Source organism: Hesperophylax consimilis, chromosome 1 (assembly GCF_061612785.1).
Source record: "Hesperophylax consimilis isolate HC1 chromosome 1, BYU_Hcon_1.0, whole genome shotgun sequence".
In the NCBI taxonomy this organism is placed as follows: domain Eukaryota; kingdom Metazoa; phylum Arthropoda; class Insecta; order Trichoptera; family Limnephilidae; genus Hesperophylax; species Hesperophylax consimilis.
Genome location: NC_142836.1, coordinates 19,748,621 through 19,762,100, shown reverse-complemented (window position 1 = coordinate 19,762,100; position 13,480 = coordinate 19,748,621). Strand labels below are relative to the sequence as shown.

The 13,480-nt window shown below is 32.2% G+C and overlaps 1 protein-coding gene across 2 annotated transcripts in view; it reads left to right on the top strand.

Moving 5' to 3' along the window:
- The window catches only part of dgo (ankyrin repeat domain containing protein 6 diego), a 136,669-nt gene that overhangs the window by 80,173 nt on the left and 43,016 nt on the right, over window positions 1-13,480 (top strand). The gene's annotated exons all lie outside the window — the stretch shown is intronic.

Here is a 13,480-nt window from a genome sequence, read left to right as displayed (position 1 = left end):
CCGTTTTTACGACTCGTTTTTGTGTAAGTTGGCTCGTATGTGGAACGAGCTACCGGCATCTGTTTTTCCTCCCTCCTATAATCCGAGCCTCTTCAAGGCCCGCATTAACAAATCCCTTCCTACAGCCCCTACCTTACTCCGCCTCACAACGCCGCCCAACCGGGTGGTGACATAGTTCCCCTGTCTGTGCACTGCACAGGCAGGGACACTCTTGTGAGGTGTCACATAAAAAAAAAAAAAAAAAAAATACAAAATTAAATTTTGTACATAAATAATATAAGTACCTACTTATAGGTAGCGCAATTAAATTTGACCCAAATGACACACCCTTAGGATTGTGCGTATTGGTGCATATTATTATATATACACTTGTAATAGTGATGTCTTGCCAAGTCACTGAGAAAAAGTATTTTATCTTTGAAAAGAAACAACAAATATATACGATCAACGAATTTGAATAAGTATCCATAAAAAAAAAATTGTGCTATAAATTAACTTTTTTCAATTTCACTGGAATTTTCTTTTGTGATGTTTGAAATATGCAAGCAATCCATCTGCATATGAGTAGGTACTGTATTAGAGTGAACTCTGGCGGCAATACCTATAATAACATTTATAAGTGATGATATAGGTAATTTGGATAAATATTAGAATTTATAAAAACTAATATGTAAGCATTAACCGCTTGGGTCACGTAGTGCTATATCTGTCACGTAAATTCGCGATCCAATAAAAGTAGTTTTATCTCTTCTTCGATTACAGTCGGACATTATAATAAAAACAGATTTAGAAAGAGAGAACACCAAGCTTTATGTTTGCATTTAAAAGTTTACCATAGACCCTCCTGAATAATTTGAAATAATTCTATAACAGAAAAAAAACAGAATAAAGTCTGTGCACTGCACAGGCAGGGACACTCTTGTGAGGTGTCACATAAAAAAAAAAGGGAAACCTTCTGGAAGGATTAAACAAACCGGAGCGGTTAAAACACGTCCGCTCTCGTAACAAGTCCGTAATAGTCGTAGATATAAATCAAATCATAATAGATATATAAACAATAGAGACATACAAATTATTCACAAGCCGTCAGAGAAATATTCTTTTATAGACCTCTTGTATTTGGTAAGCTTGCAACTGAAAATATCAACCTTAGATAATACGCTATTGTAATATAAATATGTAATAATATATGACCGAATTACTAAGAGTGAGGTTATTCGGAATGAATACAATGCCGATGTAAGCGTAATTAACAAATGAGGCACACTAAGATGTCCTTAGAAGTTCACATGTGATTTAAATTCATAATGAATACTTATGCATTTCACGCGAAGGTATTGGATTGCATAATTATTAACATTTACACGCTCTCGCAAGATATTTGTTAGTTGTTTGAGACACATGGCAATGATACCTAGATTTTTTTTCGCATTGTTATGAGTTTAGTTATACCGCGGTGGGACTATGTGTTATGGAAATGCCTAGTCGAGTAAGACGGCCCCATACACGGATCACGGATTATTATTCCATAAGGCCATATGGACCGTCCCGAGCGGCTGAGTGGGCACTGTGGGCAAACGCTGCGGGATGTTTATGGCGGGCCGAACAATGCGATGGTCTCGACCAAAACTTCGTGATCTCCGCGCACGCGCATCAGCACAATGCATCGTTCCGCTATAAAAATCAACGTGGACAGAATTTCTGAGTAAAATTATTTTGTCATATGCTTCTCGCCGATAGTCTGCTTTGTACGTACTACCCGATGATGAAGAATTCAGTAACTATATAGTAATATATCACTTATATATTTATAGATGATGTTAGTTGGTCTCATCCCTTTTGGAATCAAAAGAACTAAGGCTCAGTTGAAAATTTCTAAGCAAATAAATCATTTAATAATATAAAATTACGTGTTACGTACACGTAACTACGCACCTTTTCATGAAAATGGTTTTTGTTTTTAAATTTACAACTATATTAAATCTCCAATCTCTAAATAGAATAAAATAAAATCGCTATCCGCGTCGGTCTATTTGCGCACTTAGTTCTTAAGTTTTCACTATCATTTATAATTTTTTTATATATAAAGAGTAATGAAAAGTCGATATTTTCATAAGACGTAATAATATATTTTAGGATACTAAACTGCTAACGCTGGCTAAACCTCGTGAGATAAATCAAAATAATGTACTACGGAATTGTAAATCTTAAAAAGGCGTAAAGCAAGGTTTGCGGTGGTATATGTCTATCTCCTAAGGATAACCGCTAGCAAGGCCAGGTACACGTCAGCTAGTGATTAAGAGGAAGCTACAGGCCAAAAATGTGTATATTCTTGGTATACCTTATATCGTAGGTAATAGGCATTAAAATCGCTTGACAAACGGAGTCTAGAAACGTTCGATTTCAAGCATAAAACTGGTTTTTATTTATTTTTTAAATAATTTTATAAGAAAGCAAAAAAATTAATCAAGTGAAACTGTCACAGATAATCTTAGCGATAATACTGTATTTTTTAAAAGTGGTTTCCTTTATGCGTTCATACATATCTATTGAATTTTTTTTTTTTTATAGTTGACATTTATGTTTTTGATTGAGTAATTTATTTTTTTATTTGTATTATACTCAAGCGAAACGATAGGAAAACCTTCAATTTATCTAAAACATATTTTTTGGTATTCACAATGTACACCAATTTGTCAAAGATTAATCAAAATAGTCATTTGGCATTAAGCTTCGCCAAATAATTCTTCAGTGTCACATCTCCGCTCCTAACATCGGATAACAACAAATTTTTCAGGCCCCTTTTATTTGGTGATTTGCCTTTCTCCTCTTCATTTTTTTAAAATTGTATTTTTACTTTAAAAAAGATTTCCAATTTATTTATTTTGGTAACACAGACTTCACTAAAAACTAAACCTGAGCTGAGGTCAACATATTACGATTTGTGTAAGATTATTCTTCTATAGTGATTTGAATGTGTAATATAAAAATAAACAAATAGTAAATCTTAATACGATGATTAAATTAACTATGTTATATTCATAAACGACTCATAAGTCGTTAATTTTTATTTTATTTGTCAGTTTGTTTTTTATAAAATCTCTTCCTCACTTGATTCAGTTTTTACTTGATTTAGAAATTTAGAATCAAAAGTTCTAGAATAATAATAGAATATAGCAACATAAAAAATGTAACAATTATTTTACAAGCAATAATTATTCGCCTGAAACACTCATCCACATTGAAAAATCTCCTGATAAAAGATACATGACGCCAGCGGGACACGGACCCGTGTCCCTTCGATTTCCGGTCGACAGCTCTGACCACTGAGCTATGGCGGCTTATCCGCGAAATGATTCAATATATACTAGCGTTTCATTCAACAATTACTGCTTGTTACATTTTTTCACCTGAAAACAACCAACTTTATTTTATATGAGAAAGGCATAGTGCTAACTCTCTCACTAGATGGCGTCGAGACAAATTGTCTACATTTTTAGGTGAAATACTTGAACTTGTCAAATATTAATTATTATTTTTTTGGTAAACTAATGTTTTAAGACAAGGTTTTTTTATGCATAGCATAAAGGGTAACAATTATTTTACAAGCAATAATTATTCGCCTGAAACACTCATCCACATTGAAAAATCTCCTGATAAAAGATACATGACGCCAACGGGACCATCAGGAGATTTTTCAATGTGGATGAGTGTTTCAGGCGAATAATTATTGCTTGTAAAATAATTGTTACCCTTTGTGTTATGCATAAAAAAACCTTGTCTTAAAAAATTAGTTTACCAAAAAAATAATAATAAAAAATGTCATCAAATCATGAATTAATAAAATAAGAATAATTAGAAATATAAATAGAAATAAATTCGAAAATCGTCTATTTCATTGTTTCTTTTAATGGAATACATTAGCAATCTACGTAGTATTAATATTGGTAACGAGAATATCATTTACTAACGTTTTGATTTGTATGAGATATTAAAATGAAATATTTATGCATTACAATGAAGTGATCTGTAATGGAAGATTTATCGAGTTACGCTATGTAAAATAAAGGAATTATTGCATTTTTGAAACCGGTTTACCGGTTTGCAATTCCTAGCTGATAGTTGGTCAGGTTCGTTACTTGTTTCCATGGATGACTCTCGTTTACTCGGATCTTGTTATTAAATCATGAAATATTATTACTGGGTAAGACAAATATGGTTCTGGGGAAGTTCTTTGTCGTGCAAGTTAAAATAAATACATTAATGTATCCATTTAATGTTAGACAATGTAAACAAGATTTACAAAAAAATAAATATATTTTGGTTTTATTTTTAATATTGTCCTGATTATTATATGTAGATTTAGTGTTATTTTTGATAATGTGTGCGAATAATCATATTTTATAAGTTGTAACAATATTATTTTTATTTGTAAGTATTAAAACTATTATGTGTACATATTTAAAAGAACAATAAATAAATATTGTTTTATGATCGATTGGTAGGTATATTAGGTACTTGACATTGCCTGGAAATGGAAGCTTATTTTTTTTAATCTGAAATGAGTATTTCAAAGCTCCATAGCGTATGATGGATATGATGTTGTAATAAAAATCTTTAAAAAATTCGTGATGCCAAAACTCAATGTTCGAGGGTTTTTGCGGCTACAAATAGGTAAAAAAGGATTTTTCGTTCATCGTTTTCAGAAAGATAGATTTGACAATACCCTCTTATAAATGCCAAGGCAATGAGTGTTGCGTTTTTAAGATAAATTTTGAATACATGCCTTATGATGTCATTCAAGAAAACAATGATATTATATTTTTAGAGAGTTATGTGACACCAAAGATAGGTGGGACCAAGAAATATTTTAAAGTAATAAATCAAAACGAAAATCAGCGATAAAAATGACAAACATTCTTATTACTAGGCACGTCCAAACAATTATCCACATTCTTTTCAAGCCAACACTCACACGTTGTAGGATAGATCAACACAGATACAAATACCAGGAGATAATAAATGTGTGGGTTAAAGTAGATACATAAGTCTCCCTGCTACACGTTCTATGGACTAAAGAGTATACAGGTTACAAGTAAAGCTGTATAGAGTCCGAGCGGGGTTCACTTACTTAGCACAAGTATTGATCGGTGACATTGAACTTCCAGTGAGGCGAAGGCGAAGGCTGTAGTGGCCCAAAGGCTTTTGTTACAATATAATCTTGCTTTTCCATCTCGCAGCGTCCACTTCAGACGTTTGCCCCAACAACTCCATTATTGCCTTCGTGCAAGTAAACGCGAACAATTTTGCATCTGGCAGAAATATGTATTCAGAGACATAAATAATATCACAAACCGTAATAATTGTGTTTTAGCACTATGAAGTAGAAGTGTTTATTTATCAATGTTACAAAGGCATTTGCATGGTTCCCTGAAACTTTTGAAATTCTAGACAAGCAGAGCCAACGGAAAATATTCGTCAATCTAATAATCATGTTACGTTCCTCTGAGATGCTCATCGAATTCAGAACCATTTTACTCAGACTCTATTGAGAGGGAGACGGGAAGTGGCAGAAATATATGAAGAATATTGGTATATATTCTCTTCTGTGAATAAATAAAAATAATATAACATGGAAATTTTGAAATCTTTTAATGGTTATTGGGTTTTGTGCTTGCCCGTACGTTTAGTATAATTGTCAACAATATTGTAAATAATGATATAGGCGAGAGGGTTAATATTACAAGTAGTTATGTGAACGGTAGACTTCGCGTAGTGTTGATTATTTCGATTTGACAGCTCGCAACAGTCACAACGCTCATGGTACCATAAAAACGGCTACCATCGTGACAGGATTAACCGGACACGGAACAGGAATACACGGAAAATTTACAGACAGACAAAGAGGTGATCGAGTAAATATTTAGTTAAAAATGTAATGTACTTTGAAACAATAAAAAACTTTTGGAGGATTTGAAAGGTTTTATAAGAGAAAGGCGATTACGAACCATAGCGTATCATAATCTATAAATTATGTGATCTAAAATCTAGAGTGGATTAAAAATAGCATCTGTTCGAAACGATTGAAGTGAAATATTTGTAGACTATTCTATCGGCTATTATAAGAAAGTTTTAGAAAGTGTAAAATATGAAGTCGTTACTCATCTCGTATCATTGTATGATATCAAGAAATCATTTACTAAAAGTAGGTAGGGATATATTTGAAAAAAGATGATACTTATACACGTGTCGATGAAAAGTCAGTAAAATTCAAAATAAATATTCTACTCATTTAATTATGTTTTTAAATGCCTGATTCGGTATTTAATAAATATATATTTCAGTTATTAAACATCGGAAGTAGGTGCTTGTATATCAACGTATTAAAATAATTATTACTGTTTTGTTACAACCATCGAGTTGTTATTTATTTTATACAAATTTACTAGCTGAGCAACCATATCAACTAACAGGAAAAGATAAGTTTGAAAAACAAGGATTTATTTCTGAGAATCACTCACATCAAGTCACACTCATACAATACATAGTTTTCTTCTGCAAAACACGAATTTTATGTCATTAAAACATTGATTCCTTGACCACAAAAATAAGGTTTTAACGCCTTACCATCTTAAATAAATCATAAACTGACCTCTGAATATGTAATAGTAGGTAATATACAAAACTTTGGGTCGTTGGAAATGCTCCTAGGAGTTTAATAATAGAAGAACTTTTTTTAATGCCTAGCACTCGGAAAAATCTCATTGATATGAAATTTTGTTATTTTATTAAAAAATCAGGTCAAATTATTGGTTTTCCTGTTAAAAACGGGACTGGATCTTCATAACGAACGAATTCACAAATTTCATAAAAAAACTATCAGTAAAGCACGAATATGTTATGAGGAAGTCATTGCCGCGTGTTTTGAAAAATAATAATATTTTAGCATTTCGTCCATTATATTTTTTTGCACAAAGCCACATTATTAACATTATCTTGATAAAAAAGCCGTACTAATTTTTCTCCGTGCAGTACAGTGCAACTAAATGTTATTAATTATCTACATAAAAACAGGTTGAGTTTTTATTTATAAACCGGATTTTTTTTTTCGTTTCCCAATATGTTTTATGTTACTATATACTAATTACGATGATACCAACCAAATAAAAAATAATGGGTGAAATACCAAGTAATAAAGATAATGTTGGAAAGTTGAAAATGTGTTTTTTAACAAAATTTTGAACAGTTAATAAGCTTTGATATCTAGTCATTCAACATATGCAGTTTCTGTCACCTTAATTTAATTGAGTAGGTTCTAGGGAAGAATGCAAAATAAACGTAATATTTCTCTATAAAACTTCTCACCTCTAAAGATTTAACGTGATCATCTCTTGTCAATGTACTTTTTAAGGACACACATTACATTTGAACGAGTTTCCTACGTACATTGATATTTGTATTTGACTGGAATTGGAAAGATGCGACCTGGATTCATCGATTTTTCTTTTTATAAATAGGTTATACCATGCTTGGTAAGTACTTATACAAACATTACAAAAAAGGCTTTGCTGATGTCACATGAAACATCGTCTAATAAATCAATCACTTTTGATTCTTCATGTTATAGAATCATAAAAATGTTTTTATTTTATTATTTCAACCATACGACTTCTGTGCACTTTTTAAAATACGCAACTTTTGCCAGGCATTTCAGTGAACTTACGGAATTTTAAAGCCTTCTTGGTGGGTATTATCTAACTTTACGTCGAACTCTCTTTCGTTTCTCCGCAAAATAATCAGGACTTTATACAACCCGCGGTTTTGATTGCATTATTTTTTACCTGCTATACAGAGCAGGTGTGTTTATTACTGAAACCGATTAACTCTCGTCCAACGCAGACATATTAAAGGGTTTAAGTACTGGTTACTGGATTACCACGATCTGATTAATCCATCAAAAATAAATCATTATGTTGTTGACTGTTTACTCATCAGCTTAGTAGATTAACATTAATTAATTATTCTAATTTACTATTTCAAATGTTTTAATTAACGCTATTATACAGTTCTCACCAAATTATTTAAATTACTCACCACTTATAGCAAATATTGATTTACTTTATTTCTTTCAGGATACGTACATTTATATATTCTGAAATTGTTTTGACTAACTAACTAGTATAATATATTATAGTACAATGTTACAAGTATAATATATTGTGTAAAATATTCTTAGTAAAAGTATAAGTTATTTACCATTTTAAATCATTCATATCCCCTGTTGAAATTAATTTTTGCAAAATAATACGTAAATATATATTTTTAATGTTTTGGAATAACTTAATGAGTAAAATCTCAAATTGTAATATTTAATCATTGAAGTCAATATAGCGACTCTCAAACGAAACCAAAAAAGATTCGGTCACATTTATGAATTTCTAGTCGCGACCAATGGAAATAAGAATGGCTTCTTTTTTTTGAGAGTCGCTAACCTTTGTTTTCAATGATCAAAAACGATTCGTTTAGAATGTTAAAATCCGTCTTACATTACTTATTAACATTTTATAGTATAAATAGTACCTACATAATCAGTATAATCATCAATCACATTTCATTTCTGTGTACTTTTCTAAAATCAGCAAGCCTTTCACTACCAACATTGTTGAATCTATCCATACTTGATAAATGCACCGTTTTAATGTAGGTTATCTAGTCTAGATCAAGCGAGCAGATAAATATATTAATGTCATACAACTTATTTGCAGTTATCAATCAAATAAAATAAAAAAAACTTTATACATTTGCTCCAAATTTCCATTCTTGTCTGAGTTCTTGTAAAGCTGTAACAGTTTGCACTCAGAAAATAGTACCTATCCTGTACCTGTTGATATACCTGTTGACAAACTGCCGAATTGTAGTTTAACGGCATAATACTTTAAAAAAATTAGGATAAAATGTAAAAAAGGTAGAACCGGGAGACAAACAGCCATGTGGCAGCTTTGTTGGACTACCATTATTAAAACATAACCTTTTTAAACTACCACTCATTATAATTTTTATATTTTACAAAAATACAGGGTTTTCCAATAAGAGGTGTTATTTTGAATAGCCCGCTATTACAGTAGATGTTACTTTTGAAGCTGTCATTTTTAACATTTGACAAGTAAAAACTACGCCATTAATAAAAATGGAACGATAAACACTTCAACAACGCATTAAAATTATTAAAGTTCACTTGAGTGAATCAAATGCAAATCATCTTGAGTGATGAGGCCCATTTCCACCTCGGTGGCTTTGTCAACAAGCAAAATTGTCGCATCTGGGGCTCGGAAAACCCAAGAATTATTGTTGAAAAGCCTCTTTATCCTCAACGTGTGACCGTTTGATGCGGTTTATGGTCCGTCGGATTCATTGGACCTTACTTTTTAGAAAATGAGGCTGGAGCAACAGTTACGGTGAATGGATCGCTATCGAGAGATGATTAATGATTTTTTATGGCCGGAATTGGATGGTATTGATCTGGACAACGTTTACTTTCAACAAGACGGCGCTACATGCCACACAAGCAACGAAACCATTGATCTTTTACGATTGAATATCAAAATAACACCTCTTATTGGAAAACCCTGTATATCCATATTCCACAATTTACTAAAACCTACTACACTCAGTTTATTCTCTAGAAATATAAATCTTCTTAATATTTGTGATGCTTGCATTCTTGAGAGTTTATTTCACAAATCTGAACTTGAATGCCTTGCTTACCTGCGAGTATAATAAGAAAATATTTTTTTTGTCTATAAAACCCGCATTCTTATTTTAGTTGAGTTGTTCAGCACCCTTGAGGAGATATTTCTAAAAGAATGATTACTCAAAAAATACCTTGTCGATTGCTCAGACTCTTGACTGATTGCAGGTATCGATCTGTCTTAAACAGGTATAGGCTAACTGGTGAATGATTTGTAGTTTCATAAATATTCCGTCTAATTTATTCATTTGTGTAATGTCTGGCTTTGAATACGGCTACTCGCAACCGAGAGTTAGTTATATATTCTGCTTTATTTAGAGACCGATTTTCTAGAAGCCCGCGATCAGCCTCTACACGAGTTGATTAGGTTTGCTTTTAATAACAGGGCACCGTAATCTCTTTTGACAGTAATTGGGTGTTGTACTATTTGGAGTAGGTTGTTTTGTTTTTTTCCCTGTACCTCTGAACAATTATTTCCATATCTCGCAATTTCAGCATTTGCATAGATATTTAAAATGTGTTTTATTTATAACCATTAATGTATTTGAACCTAGTATACATGTAGAAAACATAAATAAACTGAACTTTATTTTCACTAAGGCTGAATACCAACTATTTGGTATAATATATGCTATGTGATGTTATTATAATATTGTTTATGAGTAGAATATTCCGGCTGTCGATTTTTTCATTTACACACTGTATGTATTATATTATCACAATAACAGAAGTATGAAAGTTCACCTCAATTGCAAGATAATAATGAATGCATCATGGTAAAGTTAATCTACTTTTAATTGGACGACGAAGATCTACATAAATACATGCTATGCAATTATACCCTGCTGAACTGCTGAAGTTAATAGACTAGTTACAAAAGCTGTTTATTTTCCTATCAAAAGCTCCGACAACATTTTAATTGACAGTTTTAACTTATAACAGGCGACAATCCATCTCCCTAGTCCGGGATATCTGATATAACGTGGCCATTGGAGGAAATCGCAGGCATCGATGTTGCGGTGAAAGCTGCTTTCAATATACAGCTTTGATAAGGCGTCAATCAACTTGTATTGTAAAGTGACGATTATGCATTAACCACACTTCAAAGATCACGTATCCCCATTACTTTAAATTGCATGTGTGAAGATTGACCCAAATTCAACAAGTTTTCTATTTGTGGAGTAAATCATTAGTGTGCAGATAACTTTAATGTATGTATTTAAAAGTCATATCTAATACCTTTTTTCTACATTTGATTTGCGTTGGCAATGTTGACCTAGATATTGTAAGCTGTTTTGATTATAATGCACGCAGAGCTTTAATTAGGATTGTAGGCGTTAGGATAACATGTGAATATGTAGAACATAAAAAAACCCGGATAAAAAGATTAATACTGAATTAATTTCGTCGTTCCCCTAGAACAACACACAAAATAGTCGTGTCGTATACAATTAGGTGCATATTCCAGTGTAATTAATTCGTTTTGAACATGTTTATCTGTCGCTTTGGGTAGTTATAATACTTATTATTACGATGGTACTCCATCTTTATAAAATAACGTAAATGTTATCGGCTTCCTTTACACGCCTCCAGCCTCCGGCGTGGAACTGGAGCCGAAGAACTTGTAACCATTTGTATGAATAGATTCAGGCATATATATTATATCGTTTCTTAATTAACCCGGGATATGGCTAATGCTCGCATTACGCCCTGTGTCATGTTTCATTTCATTCTGCGGTAGGAATCAATTAATTATTTGTGTCTTCGCCGTATTCTCCATTTTCAGTACCATTTTAACAGGCGGGTATTGTCTTAGTTTATAAATTACAAAGATTATATTATTAATGGTGCCTCGGTTTTTGGTAATCATGTTTTTGAATTACTAATGGTAGGTGTCTTGAGTCATGTAATGATGTATCTCAAAGTTCTGGAAGTTCATTTTCGTATCCTATTTCCCACAAACCATTAAAGCGTTGAGGTTATTTAAAGGAAAGCCGATTGTTTGCGTAACAGAAGCAGTAATTCAATGAGATAGTTTCTCCAAGATTCTCTTTAGTAGACGACATTTTCTGGAATGCATTAAGGTTGTTTAAATTACACGAGAAACCTATATAAGCCTATATTGCAGCACCAAGTCGAATCCAAGTGATATGACCGCGGAAGGTTGCAGCTCTGCTTGTTCAATACCACTATACCTGTGGATGTGGAAGATCAATGGCAGTGACCCTACGGTGCAGCGTAACAGTTCAATGCTTACTACAGTTTTAGCTACTTAAAACTGCAAAGCGTCTAACGTAGTTTCTACAAAACATTGTTTATCTTAAACGGGATTGAAGTAGAAGCGAAAATAGCATTTAAAAAAAATGTTCTGCTCGTTTTTCGGTTTACGTATTTTCCGCTGAGTGATAATCAAAAGTGTCCGTTCCTCACGTGTTACAAATTAATTATGATTGGTGGACTGTATTGACCAGACAGTAATATATTACAATATACAGTAATTATATTGAAGGTTATACCCATCAATGTAATACATTATTGAAGAAGAAAATTAAACTATAAATCTAAACGAAACATGAAATAGAACAAGACACAGAAAAAAACTCACAACTAGGAATTGAACCCAGGATCTCTTGTCTTGCCGGGCCACGCGTCTTAAACCACTCGATCATTGGGACCCATCTATTAAAGTGTCTCAGTTATTTAAAACAAAGTCAATAGGTTTTCCAAATAAAGAATATCTCTGTCTTGTTCTATTTCGTGTTTCGTTTAAATTTATTAGTATTATCTTATTCTTCAATGATATATTATAATACAGTTTGTAACTAAGTGATGTACGAATAACTACTTACACCAACTAAACAAAATATAAGCTTGTTACGAACAAAATCCTGAAAATCAAACCCAAATGCAGTTTAAAGTTCTTGTATGGTTACTTGTACTATTATTTGTATGGTTGATAACTTAATTGCATATAATACTGGAAACTCTCCGTTTTACTATTTGTACGGTTGATAACTTCATTGCATATATACTGGAAACTCTCCGTTTTACTATTTGTATGGTTGATAACTTCATTGCATATAATATTGGAAACTCTCCGTTTTACTATTTGTATGGTTGATAACTTCATTGCATATAATACTGGAAACTCTCCGTTTTACTATTTGTACGGTTGATAACTTCATTGCATATATACTGGAAACTCTCCATTTCTCTCCGTTTTACTATTTGTACGGTTGATAACTTCATTGCATATATACTGGAAACTCTCCGTTTTACTATTTGTACGGTTGATAACTTCATTGCATATATACTGGAAACTCTCCGTTTTACTATTTGTATGGTTGATAACTTCATTGCATATATACTGGAAACTCTCCGTTTTACTATTTGTATGGTTGATAACTTCATTGCATATAATACTGGAAACTCTCCGTTTTACTATTTGTATGGTTGATAACTTCATTGCATATAATACTGGAAACTCTCCGTTTTACTATTTGTATGGTTGATAACTTCATTGCATATAATACTGGAAACTCTCCGTTTTACTATTTGTACGGTTGATAACTTCATTGCATATATACTGGAAACTCTCCGTTTTACTATTTGTACGGTTGATAACTTCATTGCATATATACTGGAAACTCTCCGTTTTACTATTTGTATGGTTGATAACTTCATTGCATATATACTGGAAACTCTCCGTTTTACTATTTGTATGGTTGATAA